A 20,613-nucleotide genomic window follows, 5' to 3' on the forward strand; every position below is an offset into this window, starting at 1 on the left:
ATGCTCGCAACGAGTCTGCGCGGTTCTCTGGCCAGTTCAAGTCTTTCCGGACCGTCTACGTAGTTTCGCACATGCGCGTTGTTCATTTCTTCTTTGACGTCGTCGTGGAAGGTTCTCTCCATTGTAGCTCGCTCGCTCCGCTCCTCTTCAGACGAGTCGGTCTCTGGCTCGGTCTTAGGAGTTCTGATGGCGGCGACTGTTCTTCTCTTTCTTTTGGGTGCGTTGGCACTTGCTTCGGTCTGCGGTGTAGGGCGGAATCGACATGGCTCTCTGGGCTCGGGCGTCGTCGCTCTCGAAGTCAGGATGGGAGCGTGCAGGTCTTGAAGTATCGGCTTGTTCGCTTGCTTCTTCGTTGGCGCTTTGGAAATTTTTAATTTTGGCCCAAATGCAGCAAAAAGCGTCTTCATTGCTGACTTTACTTGGGATTTCGTTAAGTCGTCTTCATTTTCTGATTCTGGCTCTTCCGAAGAGTTTGAATCCTCCTTTTCACTTTCGTTGTCTGATAACGTTTTTCGCGCCAGAAATTTTGAACTGAGCATTTTGATTGGCTCTGCTTCGCTCACTTTGGAGGCTTGTTGAAACCAAGATGGCTGCCATTCAAAATTTCGCGCGGGATCACATTTTTTCTTTTTCATAACGACTTTCTCTGTAGTCATATCACTCACAGTTTTTTGGTCTTTGGGTTTCTCTTTAGCGGTGTTTTTCTCTCTCGCTGCTCCGCTGTTCTTCAGCATTTCTTGGAGGTTCGCGATGAGGCTTTCATCATTCTTCTGGCTTTTTAATAACTTCAATATCTCTGACCTGAGTTCGTTATTTTCTATTTCGATTTCCTCCTGGCCATCATTTTCATTTATTAATTCTTCTTCTTCAGTGGTGTATTCTTCGGATTCTCTCGAAATCGCGTTTGTGGATTCGTTGATTATTTCTTGTTCAGTTTCTATTTCTTTGCTGTAGGCCCTGGTGTTGGGCCTATCTTTCTTAGACATTTTTAGGTATTTATTGAGTCAATTAACCATCCTCTGCTACCAGCTTGTTGCAATATTTTTAGGATCAGACTCAATAATAATAATGAGAGTTAGAGGTTTAAATATATTTCTCTTTAATTATAATAGGCATTCTATATTCACTGAATATTCACAGATAGAAGCCAAGAAAATGGTGAAGGTGGCTCCTTATATATACAAAGGGTGGAGCCAAGAGTGGGAGTGGTGAATTATGAATACATTAAGAGTCAAAGAATAAGTTAACCCCTGATATCCCATATATACATTATTTACACATTAGGGAATAAGGCATTTACATCTGACAGTCAGGATTCCAAGTAACTTGTCAGGCCTGGAAGCCTGTTATTGTGCTTTCAGGCCTGCCATGCATCAGCTTCAGGGATGTCTTTCAAATTTTCCTCCATCACTTTTTGCTCCATCTGGAGCCCTATTTCTCAATCGGTTGGTGGTAAATAGCCAGAGAAGTTCAGAGATTTATATTGTTGTGAATCTACTACACTGGGAAGAACTTGCATCTTCCAAGAGTCCTGCCTTAACTTTTTTTTTTTTTTGATTTATATGCCGCCCTTCTCCGGAGACTCAGGGTGGCTTACAATGCGTTAAGCAATAGCCTTCATACTTTTGTATATTTTATACAAAGTCAGCTTATTGCCCCCACAATCCGGGTCCTCATTTTACCTACCTTAGAAAGGATGGAAGGCTGAGTCAATCTTGAGCCTGGTGAGATTTGAACTTGCAGTAATTGTAGGCAGCTGATGTTAATAACAGTGCTTTAGTCTGCTGCGCCACCTCTTTTAGGTTGGAGAAGGACTTTCTCAACTTCTTACAGCTAAATTTCTCGGCAGAACCCAAAGGTGCTTTTTCAAAAGGCACTGGACTCTCTTTGTTTTTCTGTTGAGATATTTCACCTTTCATCCAAGAAGCTTCTTCAGAACTGTTTCAGAAACGTCTTCAAGGAAAAACAAAGAAAGTCCAGTTGCCTTTTGAAAAAGCACCTTTGGGACAACCATGACCTGGATGACTGAGAATCTCCATAGACATTTCCTACCAGACATAAAACAGAATGGGAGTCTTAGCAATTCCAGGCTGTTTTATGTAAGCTTCCTTGTGTTCTATTTAAATAGAATAGAATAGAATAGAATAGAATAGAATAGAATAGAATAGAATAGAATAGAATAGAATAGAATAGAATAGAATAGAATAGAAGTTGGAAGGAACATTGGAGGTCTTCTAGTCCAACCCCCTGCTTAGGCAGGAAACCTTATACCATTTCAGACAAATGGTTATCCACTCTCTTCTTAAAAACTTCCAGTGTTGGAGCATTTACAACTTCTGGAGGCAAGTTGTTCCACTGATTAATTGTCATAACTGTCAGGAAATTTCTCCTTAGTTCTAAGTTGCTTCTCTCCTTGATTAGTTTCCACCCATTGCTTCTTGTCCTGCCCTCAGGTGCTTTAGAGAATAGTTTGACTCCCTCTTCTTTGTGGCAGCTCCTGAGATATCAGAACACTGCTATCGAATTCTTCCTTCAATTATTGGCACAGTAGTACTAGAATAATCAGAGTCATAAGTACTCTTCTTTGGTCACGTAATATGATTTTTGGGTCTTTCGAACAATGACTAAGCAACCAATCATAAATCAATGATCACCAGTATAGGACAAAATGTAATACATGTAAGATCACTGAAACACTGTAACTGAAATCCCAAAGGTGCTTTTTCAAGAGGCAACTGGAGTTTCTGGTTTTCTTTGAAGATGTTTCGTTTCTCATCCAAGAAGCTTCTTCAGCTCTTCGTGGATGAGAAGCGAAATGTCTTCAAAGAAAAACCAGAAACTCCAGTTGCCTCTTGAAAACCATGACCTGGATGATGGAGAATCTCCATAGACTTGTAACTTGAAGGTTTACCAAAATGGAACCCAGTGGATTTAAATGCAAAGCGCAAAATTGCAGCCCTGTTTAAAATTTGGAAAGTAAGAAATCTGTCTCTTCTGTCTGGAGCATTTTACTTAGATTTAAAGAAGAAGCTTCCATTATGGAAAGCAAAATCATTAAATCTGTAATTGGAGGATGATTTCTTTTCAAGCGCATTTCATGCCGAAAAGGAAGATGAGAGAGGTAAGTTGGTACCATACACGGAAAGTCTTCAGCCTCCTATGGTGTTGTCTAATCAGATCTGATCACCTTGAATTACCATCTTCATTTTCAAAAATATGAAGCTCCCTGCAGAAGCAGCCTTCTTTTTGAACACAAATTACAAACAGAATTATTCAAAACTTTTTAGAAAGTAAATGGGGGGAAATTGTTTGATTAAGCCAGAAATCTTACCATGGAATGAACAGGGGAACTCCAACACGTTTGATGGTACAAGTAGTCCTTGACTTACAACCGTTCATTTAGCAACAGTTTGAAGTTACAACACCACTGAACAAAGTGTCTTATGACCATTTTTCACACTTACGACTGTGTCAGCATCCTCATGGTCACGTGATCAAAATTCAGATGCCTGGCAACTGGCATGTACTTATGACAGATGCACTGTCCCAGCATCATGTCATCCCATTTGTAACCTTCCCAGCTGACTTCATGTGGCTTAGTGGGCATGGCAGAGGAAGGATACTGAAAAATCTCCATTCCCTCCCCACTCTGGGGCCAGCCAGAGTTGTTATTTGCTGGTTCTCTGAACTACTCAAAATTTCCACTACTGGTTCTCCAGAACCTGTCAGAACCTGCTGGATTTCATCCCTGCTTTGGACCCATACCAATTTGCATATAGGTGTAATAGATCAACTGATGATGTTATGTCTATTGTTGTCCCTACTGTGTTGAATCATTTGGAACAACAGGGAACATATGTAAGGTTGTTATTTCATTTCATTTTTTTTTTCATTTCATTTGATTTATATACCGCCCTACTCCCGAAGGACTCAGGGTGGTGAACAGCCACAAGATAAAACACATAAATACAAAATTTAAAAGCAATGTAAAACCAAATTAAACAATTTGGCCCAAGACAGATTTAAAACACCCCAATCATTTAAAACAGATTAAAATTTACATTTTAAAAAGGGAAAAAAGGGAAAAGATTAGGCCAGGCCAGCCTGATTGAATAAAAAGGTCTTAAGAGCGCGGCGGAAGGTGCGCAGATCCGGGATCCTCCGTATCCCCGGGGGGAGCTCATTCCAGATAGTAGGTGCCCCCACAGAGAAGGCTCTCCCCCTGGGGGCCGCCAGTTGACATTGTTTGGCCAATGGCCCCCGGAGGAGCCCCTCTCTATGAGAACGTACCGGCCGGTGGGAGGCTATTGGTGGCAGCAGGCGATCCCGTAAATAACCAGGTCCTAAGCCATGGAGCGTTCTAAAGGTGGTAACCAAAACCTTGAAGCGCACCCGGAAGACCACTGGGAGCCAGTGCAGCTCGCACAGGAGAGGTGTTACATGGGAACGCCATGTCGCTTCCATAACCACCTGCGACGCCGCATTCTGCGCCAGTTGGAGCCTCCGGATGCTCCTCAAGGGGAGCCCCATGTAGAGAGCGCTGCAGTAGTCCAGGTGGGAAGTGATGAGGGCATGAGTGACCGTGAGTAAGGAGTCCCGATCCAGAAAGGGACGCAACTTGTGAATCAGGCGAACCTGATGATTTGTGGATTATAGCTCTGCCTTTAACACCATTCTGCCCAACAGGCTGTTTTTTAAAATGACCAATTTGGATATAAATCAGAGGATTTGTTTGTGGATAAAAGATTTTCTGACAGATAGGCCACAGTCAGTAAGGATGGGATCTCACCATTCTTCTACTCTGATACTAAACATAGGAGCCCCCCAGGGTTGTGTGCTAAACCCCTTCCTTTATTCCTTGTATACACATGACTGCACACCATTGTACAACACCAACGCAATTATTAAATTTGCGGATGACATGACAGTGGTGGGGCTCATTAATAAGAACAATGCTTATAGAAAGGAAGTACAAGGCTGACACTGTGGTGTAAAGAAAATAATCTTATACTTAACACCAAAAAAAAAAAACTAAAGAATTTATAATTGACTTCAGGAGGAAGAGAGATGTACATTTAGCATTGTACATAAATGGTGAGGAGGTGGACAGGGTTGGTAGTTTGAAATTTCTGGGCATTTATATCTCGAAGGACCTCTCATGGACTATGAATGCTGAGATGCTTGTGAAGAAGGCACAAAAGAGGCTGTATTTCCTGAGAATGCTCAGGAAGATAAATATATCTCAGCATCTACTTCTGTCCTACTATTGCAGCACCACTGAGAGTGTCCTGACATAGGGCATTCTTGCATGGTATGGGAGCAGCTCTGCAGCGAACATAAAAGCTGGTGGCTCAGCAGACTAAAAGCATTGTGATTAACACCAGCTGTCTGCAATTACTGTAAGTTCGAATCTCACCAGGCTCAAGGTTGACTCAGCCTTCCATCCTTTCTAAGGTAGGTAAAATGAGGACCCAGTTTGTGGGGGCAATAAACTGACTTTGTATAAATATACAAAAGTATGAAGGCTATTGCTTAACGCATTCTAAGCTGCCCTGAGTCTCCGGAGAAGGGCAGCATATAAATCAAATTGAAAAAAAAAAAGCTCTACAGAGAATTGTTAAAACTGCCCAGAATCTCATCGGGCTCCAGCTACCAGCCCTGGATGACATCTTCACATCTCGTTGTTTGAGGAAGTTGCATAACATCCTCAGAAACTCTTCCCATCCTGCTTACAATCTTTTTGGATTGTTGCCTTCTGGCGGAAGATACAGAACAATTAAAACTCGGACCACACGTTTTCTGAATAGTTTTCATCCCAGAGCTATAATTGCACTCAACAATGAACTAAAGGGCCACCATCAGTGAGCTGTTGGACAGCATTACTTGGTCTGCTGTGTGGATGTTTGGGTGTTTAGGGGTGGGGAATTTTTGGTGGGTGGGGATATGTCTGGTGATTGTCATGTGTGTTGGGCTTGGTCTCTGGGTGTTATGTGAATTTCGTTGTATGGGTATACTATGCATATATGTACAATGACAATAAACTTTATATATATAGAATTAATTGACTCAGCACAAGGCAATCTTCTATATTATTAATAGCAATAGCAATAGCAGTTAGAATTATATACCACTTCACAGTGCTTTACAGCCCTCTCTAAGCAGTTTACAGAGTCAGCATATTTGCCCCCAACAATTTGGGTCCTCATTTTACCCACCTCAGAAGGATGGAAAGCTGAGTCAACCTTGAATTAAAGCTGAGGACCATTGTTTCAGATGCCAGCTATGGTCAATGGGTGACAGCAACTAATACTAGGAAAACAAGCAATGCTTAATTATAGTCTTTTTTTGCTTTAGGGGCAGCAAACTTGACATCCTAACGTACATTGTATGGATAGTATCATTTGCTGTTTGCAAGATTAGAACAGCGGTTACAGTTTTAGATTAGGAGGAGGGTGACCAAGGTTCAAATCTACCCCATCCATGAAAGTGAGCAAAACTGTGTGTGTGTGTGTGTGTGTGTGTGTGTGTGTGTGTGTGTGTGTGAGAGAGAGAGAGAGAGAGAGAGAGAGAGAGAGAGAGGGAGGGAGGGAGGGAGAGGGAGAGGGAGAATTGGAAGCGGTATATGCAATGCATACAGCCTTGAACTCCTGGAGGAAATACATAGGATATGTATAGGCAGGATATACATAGGCAGGATATACATAGAATAATAATATACTATTGTATATTGTACTATAAATAAGAAGTACTTGATCTAATTGAGGCTAATGTTCTCACAGATTTACACATTAATGGTCTCATACCATGAGGTCCCTTAAATCAAGAAAACTAAGTCATGCTTCTTCCCATCCACTTCTTCTTGTAAATAAATGTTTTATTAATCTGCAGCAACGGGATAGCTACGCAAAAATACAGTTGGTATATTCATCTGGGTTAGTAGGAGGTTGAAATGTAAATTATGGTGTTGAAACTTTTTTTGACATAAGGAGGAAAGGAAAAAGAGGGGTGATGCACAAGGGAGAAAAAGCAAGCAAAATCTGAGTAGCACAATGGCAGAAAAACACAAGGATTAAAATAGTTGCACATTCAATGTTGTTGAGAATAAGTGTCTCAACACACAGCAAGATTATATAGTATGGATGAATCTTCCAATGATGGGAAGCAAAGAGCAAAAGGCAACTGGACTTTCTTTTTTTCCCCTTTTTTCTTGAAGATGTTTCACTTCTCATCCAAGAAGCATCCTTGGTTAACTTCTTCAATGCCATTGACAAGAGCAGCTCCAGATCCAAAGAGTTAAAATTGCAGAGTAGTAACAAGTTACATTTTAGGAGGTATTCCCTGACTGCCGGCCCATGGAATAGGCTACCATATAAACTTGGAGTTCTCCTTCACTGGAGATATTTCAAACAGAAATTAGATGGTCATCTATCAGAAATGCTCTAGTCCAGTATTTCTCAAACACTGGGAAATTCTACAAGTTGACATCCACACATTTTAAAGTTGCTGAGGTTGAGAAACACTGATCTTGCTAGATGATAGAAGGGTGCTATCAATTTGTTAGCAAGGGGCTCATTAGCTAAACTAGAAAAGTCTGTATTTGGTGGTCCAGAAAAGCAGATATTCTGCTTTCTCTTGCTTTCTCTTTTTTTCTAGAACAAAGTTAATTTGTAGAACCAAGATGGATTAATGCTACAGAGTAACAATGCATGAATCCACCATCATCTGGGATCAACTTCAAGCACTCTTCCATCCAGCATCCCTTACATAAATCCATGCTGTAGATCTTGTGGCTCCAGCTTAAATCCCTTCACTCTAGTAGATGGACCAGGAAGTTGTGAATGGATGCTTTCTGAGCTCATTCTCTCCATCCTCCATGGCCACAGTACTAACTTTTGTTGAACTAATGTTTTTAAGAAAGGATTTTTCTAATCCTCAAATATTTAACAAGAGGATCCTGTAAATCCCCATAAGCCCCTTCAGCCACTCTGCTGGGCTTTCTTGTCTTAAGTGAAGATATCGACCACTGGTAGTGCTTTTGCTTATTTGTATAATTATTTTTATAATTAATTCCTTAAGCATGATTGTGGCCTTCTATTGAGAGTTGATTACTTTTTGTTCATGTAATAATAATAGTAATAATATTGCCTAGAAATGAGAACTGTTTTTGCTAGTGTCTCTGGGATGATCACATTTCAAAGAGAGAGGGGGAAAGATGGGGGAGAGAGAGGGGGAGGGAGGTTGGGAGGGAGGGGGAGGGGGAGAGGGGAGAGGGAGGAAGAGGGAGAGGGAGAAGGAGGGAAGGTCGGAGGAAGAGAGAGCACTAGTAGCAGGGGTGAAATCCAGCAGGTTCTGACAGGTTCTGGAGAACCGGTAGCAGAAATTTTGAGTAGTTTGGAGAATCAGCAAATACCACCTCTGGCTGGCCTCAGAGTGAGCAGGGAATGGAGTTTTTTCAGTATCCTTCCCCTGCCACACCCACCAAGCCACACCACGCCCATCAAGCCACGCGCACAGAACCGGTAGTAAAAAAATGTGTATTTCGCCACTGACTAGTAGTATCTTATTTACAGATAGAAATGTAGAGGAGTCCAAACTATTCCCAAATAGGCCGCCCAAAAGTTATAACATTATGTTTTTAGACTAGTGTTAGCATTTTGACAGACAACCATACAGCAATTGTTGGTGAGATGATTCAGACACTTTTTAAATCATATCACTGTCACCAGTGACTATCTTGAGACAGGCCTGCAAAGTTTGAATGACTATATCTGGAGCAGAAGGAGACAACAACGATTTCTCCAAATGTAGTATTAGAGATTTCCATCACAGCATTAATGGACAAGTGGATTGAGAAAAGTTAAGCAGTAGTCAATGTCCTAAGATCAAGGCCTGTTTCAGATACCATCCTTTTTATAACAGATTCTTGCCAAATTTATATTGATATTGTTTCCTGATTGCTTATTTGTACCCTATGACTATCATTAAGTGTTGTACCTTATGATTCTTGATGAACGTATCTTTTCTTTTATGTACACTGAGAGCTTATGCACCGGAGACAAATTCCTTGTGTGTCCAATCACACTTGGCCAATAAAAAATTCTATTCTATTCTATTCTATTCTATTCTATTCTATTCTATTCTATTCTATTCTATTCTATTCTATTCTATTCTATTCTATTCTGTCATAGGGATGCATCCCATGAACATATTTACATCAAGAGAAGAGAGAACGGCAGTGGATAAAATAGTGCAAATAAGAACTAAAGAAACTTCTTGGATGAGAAGCGAAGCATCTTCAAGGAAAAACAAAGCCCAATTGCCTTTTGAAAAAGCATCTTTGGGACAACCATGACCTAAATGACTGAGAATCTCCATAGATACAGTGCAAATAAGCTTCCACAAATACAAAGAAAATGGTGATACAGACACAGTCACTGCACTTAGAGTACAGCCACTGCTATCAATCTATAATCTCCAAAAATGGGATTCTGTTTGCAGTTGGGGTTGAATGCAGCATTGGATTTTGTTCCTTGAGGGAGAACAGATAATAAAATTCAAAAGGACACACGTTACCAGACAAATGTGAAGAGATTGGCTTGTTTACCTCCACAAGGCAAACAATCTGAGAATCCACATAAGATGGTGATGCCTTTGACAGGTTTTCTGTCACAGACAGTGGGAGTCTTTCCATCACAATAGAGAAGATTCATGGAGAAAATAAGCAGTGTTTCCAATTTACACAGCAGCCTATAATGGTGGAAATACACAACAAAAATGCCAGTTTATGGAGTTTTATCAGTGTTATGGGGACTGATAATAGAAGCTGCAAACATAACTGTTGGAAGAAATTATATATCATATTTTTTGGAGTATAAGATGCACTCCCCCCCCCAGAAAAAGTGGGTGAAAATGTCTGTGTGTCTTATACTCCAAATATTGCGGTGGGGGGGGGAAGGGGGTTGGTGCGGTGCTGATAAGTTGTTCTAGAATGGGTGGCGGCAGCAAACAGGTGGTGGTGGTAGCGAATGGGCCATGCCGAATGGGCACTGCCAAATGGAAGCCGCCAAAAGGATGGCAGAAAAGGGTCGGTGGTGAACAGCCCATGCCTAACAGGTGGCAGTGAATGGCCTGTGGTGAACAGTCGGTTGTGAATGGACCGCACCAAATGGGCTGTGCTGAATGGGTGGCGGTGAAGGGGCGGTGGCAAATGGCCCACGCCTAACAGGTGGCAGCGAACGGGCTGCAGTGAACAGGTGGTCACGAATGGGCCACGCCGAACGGGCTGCACCAAACAGGTGGCAGCGAAGGGGCGGCAACCAATGGGTGGTGGTGAACAGGAGGCGGTGGCGAATGAGTGGCAGTGGCGAATGGGCAGCAGCGGCAAACGGGCAGCGGCAAACAGGCCAGATGAGTACCGGATGGATGTTGGGAGGCAGAGGCAGATTTTTTCCCCTTGTTTTCCTCCCCAAAAGCTAGGTGAGTCTTATAGTCTGGAATGTCTTATAGTCCAAAAAATATGGTGTATACACAGAGAGATAGAGAGATAGACAGACAGACAGATATAGATAGATACATAGATACATAGATAGATATATTGAGATAGATAGAGAAAGATAGATAGATAGATAGATAGATAGATAGATAGATAGATCTAGATCTAGATCTAGATCTAGATGATATAGATATAGATATATAGGATATCTTGATATTGTAAAGATGAAGCTGGTCTGCTGTAGTTTTGTTTTATGGCCAGGAACTGGCCAGCTTGTAACAAGTTCCTCAAGTCACCAATGCATTGAAAGGTGCCAAAATCAGTACCACTTCACGAGAATAACTTGCTTTGTCTGGACAAAGAATTAATATACACCCTGCATGATTTTTAAATTTGATGCAAATTCAAAATGATTCCAGTGACTTCAACAAGAACCAGAAAGATATACCGAGAGAATTAGTTGATGGGATAAACATTCCAAAACAACAATCAAACAGTAGACAATATCCCAATCAAGGAACTACCAACTCAGCAAACATAGCCTATACACATCTAGTTCCTCCAGCATTCAAATTTGCAGCCTCTATTATCAGTCCTTCCTGATGAATGTCATCATCAGTTATGATGATGTAATTCATCATAACACTGATAAAACTCAGCAAACAACCAATAGAATAGAATAGAATAGAATAGAATAGAATAGAATAGAATGGAATGGAATGGAATGGAATGGAATGGAATGGAATGGAATGGAATGGAATGGAATAGAATTCTTTATTGGCCAAGTGTGATTGGACACAAACAGTAATAACAACAAGTTCCTAATCAAGGAACTACCAAGAAGAAAACAACGATCCCACCAACACTAACATGCAAGCCACTGCATGTAAGCAAGAGCAAAACCCATTCTTTTCTGGCACTGAAGATTACCTAGTTACCTAGTTGGGCAATGAAACATCTGCAAGAAAACAATCAACCTCAGAGACCATCAAAGACTCCATTGTTTCAACCCTAAACTACACACATTATCTTCTATTGGAGTGACAATTTGTACAGTAGCTGATCTGTAGCTGAACATTAATGAAAAAGAATAGAATCTGGCATGTCACCTCAACACTATATCACCCAGCTACAGATGGATTGGCTGAAAGTTTTGTTCAAAGTTTCAAGAAAGCTTTGTGAGAAACATCTAGTCAGGGGAAAAAAAATCTCTCTGAAAGCTTGAAAATTTTCCATTTGCTTATTGCAACACAGCACACACAATAATGAATTAGACACCAGGAATGTTGTTTTTCAGCTTGAAATTCACCTTCGAAACCTAATGTGAGAAGAAACGTTTAGGATAAGCAGCCAGAACAAATGGAGCAATTCTCTATTGTGCAAACTGCACCATCAAAAGAGTATAGAGGGAAACATAAGTGGACTATAAGAAATATCAAAGAAGGACTTGAATCCTTTTTCTTATACTGTTGAAATTGCTCCTGATAATATTTGGAGAAGTCATCTTGAACAGCTGGGAACAGAAATACAGAAAGAAGTTGTGCCTGATTAGAAACTCATCTATATTTCCTGACTTATCACTAATAGCACCTGTCCCGGAAATGACACACAAGGGGTGATTGCTACATGCCTGCCAGTATGGTTGAATACATTATGGTTGAGGGTGGTATGTAAAAGCCATCACGGTGCCTTGATTTAGCATATTGTATTTGAATATAATAAAGTATGTATCCCAGCTAAGATGAATGTGTGGGTAATAGTTGCCATTGATTGACTGAACTGTGTTGGCCAGTTACCTTGAGCTGCCTGTATATGTTATAATTCTTGCCAATTTGTTTCTTCCAGTAATGTCAAAAATGAAACTAGTAGGAAATAAGTCCTACTCCTGACACAAGTGTTTTGAGGTTGATCAGTAGAAGAGAAGAAACACTCCCAGTGTAGATTGGAGTCATAGCAACTGAAAATTTCCAAATTCCAGTATCTCCACTATACAGAAAAGGGTTGTCCTCAAAGATGAGGCATGAAACACGCTCAAAATAGTGTTTTTGTGGTTGCTAAATAGGTGAATAAAATAAAGAGAGCCATGGTGGTACAGTGCTTAGAATACAGTATAAGAGCTGAGGTGGCACAGTGGTTAGAATGCAGTACTGCAGGCTACTTCCGCTGACTGCTGGCTGCCTGCAATTTGGCAGTTCAAATCTCACCAGGCTCAAGGTTGACTTAGCCTTCTATCCTTCCGAAGTCAGTAAAATGAGGACCCAGATTGTTGGGGGCAATTATGCTGATTCTGTAAACTGCTTAGAGAGGGCTGTAAAGCACTGTGAAGCGGTATATGAATCTAAGTACTATTACTATTGAAGGCTAACTCTGCCCATAGCCAGGAGATCAATCCTTACTGGCTCAGCCTTCCATCCTTCTGAGATTGGTAAAATGAAGACCCAGATTATTCAGGGCAATATGCTGGCACTGTACGAAGTGGTATATAAGTCTAAGTGCTATCACTATTGCTAGATATTGAGCCTAGAGCCATGGGGGAGGGGGGCGGGGAGAAAACTCGGATCACACTCAGCCGAAGCAATGGCTTCAGACTGGAAGTTATAAAAAGGTATGTTGGAAATGAAAGAGAGAATGGAGAAAGATAAATGCTTTGTTCCTTTATATCCAGTTGACTGTAAGCTACAGCAAGATGAATTGCCATCTGACAGGTCTTGTATGTACAGCCTGAGAATACTAAACAACATCGGTAAAAATAGAAGGTGTGCTGCTCTTACTTTTAAAATCAAAATGATTTAGTGAAGCACACAACGATCTGCTCCTGCTAAGTGAAATGATCATTGCAGTTTAAATTAGTAGCAACATTAGGGCATCTTCGTTGCCACAGACAAGAGAAAGATGATAAATAGTGACAATGAGTGAAATCATCACTTTAAAGCCAGGATACTAAGGAAATAACCTCATTAATCTTCTTACTGACTTTTCCTCTTGTACTTTCACCAATGTTATAGAGGCCTAGATGAATTAGCCCCAACTTTTACCTTAGTGATGGTGACGTGTCAAAGGTGACATGCCATGATGTTTTGGGTGCCACACCAGCGTTCACCAACACCCAACAAAAACTATTCGTACCCCATTCTCCCATAAATTGTGGAGGCTATGGAGGCCATATGAGAATGGACTGTGCCCTCATGCAGTTTCTGAAGAAGAGAACTGAAGAAGCTTCTTAGATGAGAAATGAAATGTCTTCAAAGAAAAACCAGAAAGTCCAGTTGCCTCTTGAAAAAGCACCTTTGGGACAACCATGACTTGGATGACTAAGAATCTCCATAGACATTTCCCCCCCCCCCTTTCTTTTCTTTTGAAGGTTAATCATATTTAGTTCATTTCAGAATCATTTCTTTAGTCCCTCATCTTAATTACAGGCAGCCCTCAACTTTCAACAGTTCATTTAGCAACAATTCAAAGTTACAATACCACTGAAAAAATGTGACTTGTGACCATTTTTCACATTTACAACTGTTGTAGTGTTCCCATGGTCACCTGATCAAAATTCAGATGCTTGGCAACTGGTTCATAGTTTTGACGGTTGCATCGCTGTATGAATCACCTTTTGTGACCTTCTGACAAGCAAATTCCATGGGGAAGCCAGATTCACTTAACAACTTTGTTACTAGTTTAAAACTGCAGAGATTCACTTAACAACTGTGATTAGAAAGGTTGTAAAATGGGACAAAACTCACTGAACAAATGTCTCACTTAATAATAGAAATTTGGGGCTCAGTTGTGGTAATACAAGTCAAGGACAACTTGTATTACCCATCTTTAGATGTGTTCCAGTTTGTCTGAATCTCTGAGTACATTGCCCAGAACTGGTCGCAACACATTCAGAGGAAGCCAAGTTGAGAAAACAGTAATCATTCTGTAGGATTTTCATGTTCTGGTAAATTATATATTCGAAGGCTCACTATTGGAGTGCAAAGGTAATGGAGTGTTGTGGCCCATCAGCTGCCAGCGGAGCTGGTGGCAGACTTGGATGATGAGGAACTTGGGGAGGAACTTGGGCCAGCTCTGGAGTCTGGGGAAGGCTCTAATGGATGCTCGGCATCAGATGCAGAGTGTTCTACCCCAGCTACGGATCCCAAAGAACACAAAGTTTGTACAAAACTTAATTTACTAAAATAACTCAGTCTTTTTCCAAAACAAAGACTGTTAATAGACTTTCTTAACAGCCTACAAGAAACCAAAGATAAAGTAATCACAATCTTACTAAGGTTGGCAGAAAGCCCAGAAGTAATTTGCAGAGAATCCATACGCGAAGGAGAGTGAACTAAAGTTGTTCCCTATAAATTGCTTCAGTCGACGTTCCTCCTTAAATAGGCTAAGGGAGTGGCCAATTAGCCCCAAGCCTTACTCTTGAGGAGACCTCCACCTGAGGAGCCACTCCTGCCTTTTGGCCGCTCTGCATGCCTGTGCATCGAGAAGAGGCTCCTCCTCTTCGTCCTCTTCACTTAAAGGAGCTTCTGGAGGTTCTGAAGGCCCTGGCTGAATCCCTGCCTCTGGCAACACATATTCTCCAGCCTCCTCATTGTCTGACTAGGGTGCCAGCTGCACAGGCTGCTGTTGCAACACCACACCAGCCTCCTCGCTGTCAGAATCAGCTACAATCCGCATAGGCTGCTGACTGGCCACAACACAGAGATAGAGCCAGGGCTGTCTGACATTTCCCAGCCACCAGAGAGGTAGCTGCTTTTGGAGGCTGATATGATTGAGGAGGAAGAACACCTGGGGCCTGTTCCAGATGCATGTATGTGCAGAGCAATTAGGAGAAGAGAACAACTGAGGACAAGGAGTCGACTCTGGAAGCAATGGCCCCTCCCTGGTTGGGGAATAAATAGAAAGAAAGGGGAGTGGTGGTTGTAGGAGACAACAATTCGGATTTCTGAAGATTTGGCTCATGGTGTTTTGTGCCTCAGAGACTGCTTGCCAGAACTTAATTTGCAGCTTTGCGGCTGGGAGCTCATGGCCTGGCAATTATCGCAAGGAACTGATAAGGTCTGTTACTGCATTTAACCCCTTGAAGGACTATTGCCTGGACTTTTCAGTGTGTGAATGCCATTAATTCACAGGAGATAAATAAAAGGGGTTTTTTTTTGTGACAAGGAGTCTGTTCCTTGTTTCTGTTAAGGCTGGGTCAGAACATGGAGAGATAACAGCCTTCCAGATCTGTGTTTGGGTTCCTTCTGGCATTTGGCTAGTCATTACAAGTAAGTATTCATTGGGCAAGATGGGTCATTAGTATGACTCAACAGGCTCAACTTTTGCCAACATTCTTACAACTTTCCTTTCCATTTTTCTGTTAGCCTCATTTTCAAGAAAAAAACCTGAATCCTTTGGGCAGTTTTCTAGTTTCAGATATGAGGGGTTTGATACAATGGACAAGAAATTTATTCTCCTCCAGATGAAAGAAATTGGGGTCTCACCACACATTACATTGCTGAAAAGTAGCAAGTTATGATGAAATAATAGTGGCTGATGGAATGGACTTTTGATACTAATTCCCTGTTCTGACTTTCAGAAGGTTTGCCTCCATCAAGTTCACACAGCTCACCTCCTTGGCGTTCAAACATGCCTTTGAGTGTTATTGTTTATGGTTTATGTCGACAAGATAAATACCGAGTTATTGCAACTTTGAAATGACTTCTTAAAAGGTTCTTTCTCCCTTAAGTTGCCAGAGCAACTGAAAAGTAGAGAGCCACAGATTCTTCTTTGAAGATGTTTCCTTAGCAACAGAAACCCCATGAAAATTATGAGTATTGGGTTTTTTTAAAAAGATTTTCCTTCAACCTAAGTTTCTTTGGTTTAAATTCTTTTCTCCTTCTTTAAAAAATTATTTACTTTACTTCCTCCAACTGCTATAAAGAGATCAATTAAAATCTAACAAGAAAAATAAAGTTATCAACCTGTTGACAGGAACAACAAAACCTTCAACTTTATCACCAACATTCAACCCACAGTACCATGAAGAATCAGAATCCAATGTATAATTAATATAAAAAAATGGATATCCTAAACTGGTTTAATGTCAAAATAATATATGTATGAACAATTACTTATAGCTTTTATTCTATTAGCCTCCCATTATGCTACTGCCTGTTGCTTCACAACCACGTAGGACCTTTTAGTCACATGTCAATTCAATTCAATGTATATGTAAATTCATATTCATATTCAGTCATATTTTTCATTTTTTTCAAGAAGACAATCTAAGCAATTAGACTGCAATAACAAACAATCAAGCCTTTCTTCACCCAGTGCTTGTTCATGTGGACCTTCAAACATTGACAAAAGAGCTGAGTAGATTGAAGACTGATTATGCTTCAAATGATTACACCACATTTTTGATAGATTGTATTCCAACATTTCAGACTAACAAAGATGAAAACAAGGCCATTCTAATTTGCTTGTGGACACTTCCTTCTATCTGATATTTAAGATTAAGCATAATAAGTCATCAGTACAGTACATTTGAAATCCAAATTTTTTTACTAGCGGTTCTGTGGGCGTGGCTTGGTGGGCTTGGTGTAGCTTGGTGGGCATGGCTTGGTGGGCGTGGCAGGGGTAGGATACTGCAAACTCTCCATTCCCACCCCACTCCAGGGGAAGGATATTGCAAAATCTCCATTCCCACTCCACTCCAGGGGAAGGATACTGTAAAATCCCCATTCCTTCCCCACTCCTTGGGGAAGGATATTGCAAAATCTCAATTCCCACCCCACTCTGGGGCCAGCCAGAGGTGGTATTTGCCGGTTCTCCAAACTATTCAAAATTTCCGCTACCGGTTCTCCAGAACCTGTCAGAACCTGCTGGATTTTACCCCTGCATCAGTATCATCTATGCCCACCTTCAGGTACTTCTCACTTCAGCTGAAATTGATTTCATAGCTTATTTTTGCCAAATCAAATGCTAATTTAGCTTCCTTCATAGACCCAATGGCCTTTGTCCAGGTTTCTTTAAGATCTCAAGAGATACCTACATTATACGCATATCAACTTTCTTGCAATAGAAGGTATTCCTTTACTGATTACATGTCGGTACCAGTTAAAGTCTATTTCTTTCAACTTTAATTTTCCAGTTAAGATGGAATGACTCACACAATCCATTTATAACCAGTTTGTTTGATGTTAATTACTGAAGTACTTAAATGCATTTCTACTCCAGGTTGCACATATTTAAACTATAAATGCTAAGCCTTCCCTTTTCAGTCTTTAAGCTGAGCATAATTATCATTATGAAAGTTTAGTTTGTTTTTCTTAGTTTAGTTTATTGATTAGCCCATAGGTCATATCCAAACCACAGCTGCGATATAAGGATATCTGCAAGAGGGATCTAAAGGCCCTGGGAATGGACATTAATAACTGGGAAACCTTGACCTCCGATCGTTCAGCTTGGAGGCTAAAGACGCAGCATGGCCTTCTCCAATTCGAAGAGACACTTGTTCGGCAGGCTGAGGCAAAGAGGCAGTCCCGGAACCAGCGAAATCTGGGGGCTGGGCAGGGGACAGAATGTATCTGCCCTCAGTGTGGAAGGGATTGCCACTCTCAAATTGGCCTTTTTAGTCACACCAGATGCTGTTTTAGGATCTCTTTCCAGAGCACGATACCATAGTCTTTTGAGACTGAAGGATGCCAATGATATCCAAATACAGAATTCCAAGTACAAAATTATTAATAAAATACTATAAAAACAATTTAAAATTAAATTAGAATAAAATACAATAGTTTGATATCTACATAAATAAAATAAGATAAAATTATATTTCAGTATTACCCCTACAGTCTACCCCAATCAGTTCCACATATGCTGATTTAGCTGAACCATTTTACTTAAGTACTGTGCTGTATTAAATGTTGTTTTTAAATTCTGGTCGCACATAAGCTATGTTATTTTAATATGGGGTTCCCAATGGGTCCCCCTAAAAGATAAAAGAAGATGATTATTTTTTCCTCTTCTACCAGTTCTCTATTGAACCATGCTCTATTGAAATTTGCTTCTATGGGGTCACATAGTTGTTTAACTTGAAGTAAAGGCACGTGGTGGCTCAGTGGCTAAGACGCTGAGCTTGTCAATCAAAAGGTTGGCAGATCAGGGGTTCGAATCCCTAGTGCTGCATAACGGGATGAGCTCCTGTTACTTGTCCCACTTTCTGCCAACCTAGCAGTTCGAAAGCATGTAAAAAATGCAAGAAGAAATATAGGTGGGAAGGTAATAGTGTTCTGTGCACCTTTGATGTTTAGTCATGCCAGCCACATGACCATGGAGACGTCTTTGGACAGTGCTGGCTCTTCGGCTTTGAAACGGGGATGAGCACCGCCCCCTAGAGTCAGGAACGACTAGCACATATGTGCAAGGGGAACCTTTACCTTTACCTTTTACCCCAAAATACAACTTTAACCTAAGGCTCCTTCCTTATTAGATTTATAAATTCCATTCTTTTAGAATCTAGTCCTTTTGCCCCTTTGGACTAATATGTTCTCCAGCTCATAAACCTATCCTCGGAGATATTAACAGATATGACAATTGAGATAATATATTCATTTTATAACTGCCACTTCATCTAACCAAGACAGTTCTGTCCACCTTTTCATTTCTTTTCTTATTTCATTAATTAATGGTACCTAATCATTTTTGTTGTAAATTTCACTCCTAAATTTAGTAGTAGATAGGATAGGGATTTTATATTTTCTGATATCTTTCCTTAGTCTTCTATTAACTGCAAACCTCTACAGAGAGACTGAGCTAGTTAAAGAGGAACTGTCTCATTAGGAATAAATGTTATAAAAGTATATAAAAGCCTTAATTCATAATACATTTATAATATATAAATTATGGACACATTATAAAATTTATTACTCTAAAATTATTAGAAGAACATTATAAAGCTTTGATATTTTTATTACTTTTTAAAATATTTTTTTAAACAAAATATTAAATTTTAAAGTAAATCTATCCAATAGCTAAAGGTGAATAAAACGCACCAAAAATACAAATTGAATAAAATGTATTTGATAAAATCAAACAAAATACAAAATGAAGACACTGCCTCTAGGAGCACCTCAAAAGTAAGAACTTGCTCCTTTATTGTCAATGGAGATCCACCAGGACAAACAGTTGACAGATGGACCACTCACAAATTATCACCCTCTTGTCCAGCTTGAGTTTCAGTTTTATTGGCCCTCATTGAGTTCATTACTCTGCCAAGGCATGGGTCCAGAGATGTTCACACCATCACATGTGTTAGGTGATAAAGAGAGTTAGGGATGGGTGTTATTGGCATATTGATGGACCTTCAGTATGCCGTATGCAATGAAAAAATGTAGAAAATAATCATGATGGTAAACAGAAGAATTTGAAGAAGTCAACAATCAAAAGAAGAAATGTTCAAGGAGACTTTGATTTCATTGGCTTTTAATATGCTTTTATGATAATTTTGAACAAAACAGACTCTCCAAAATTATCCAACCAGATTAAAATACATAATCCGTTAGATTGGAACTGATGCAAAAAGTATGGATTTGATATCTCAAATTTTCTATTTTTGCAGACCACAGAGTTGAAAAAGTGTTCCATAACAGCCATGTAAACATTCACTACTATGATGTCCAGTATGTTTATTTATTTTGATTGATTTATTAAATTTATACTATCCCAAGAACAACTTTAGGCAGTTTACATGTTGTGTTCTAAATAGTGAAGTGTTTTAATTCAGAAATAAATTTTATTTCTACCTTACCGTATAACAACTAAGTAGCTCAAAAGAAAAAAAAAGTTGAATAAAATCGCAGGACACAACATCTGATACACAGATATTATGGAATAAATTGGCTTTTTTTCTGTGTAATTATTGGAATATTAGGAGTTGTGGTAATACACTTTTTGAAACAATTAAAATAGATTAAACTTATTTGACCTTGTAACATTTAGTTTACAAAAAATAGCTTTGCTCAAAAACATTGCATATATTCCAGCAGTATTTGGGCAATTATCAGATTTGGGGATAAAGTTTTAATTGACCCTAATTTACTAGTATATATTGCTACTATATATTGTATAATTATTAAATTATG

Source organism: Pantherophis guttatus, chromosome 6 (genome assembly GCF_059756535.1).
Source record: "Pantherophis guttatus breed Tessera chromosome 6, ASM5975653v1, whole genome shotgun sequence".
In the NCBI taxonomy this organism is placed as follows: Eukaryota; Metazoa; Chordata; class Lepidosauria; order Squamata; family Colubridae; genus Pantherophis; species Pantherophis guttatus.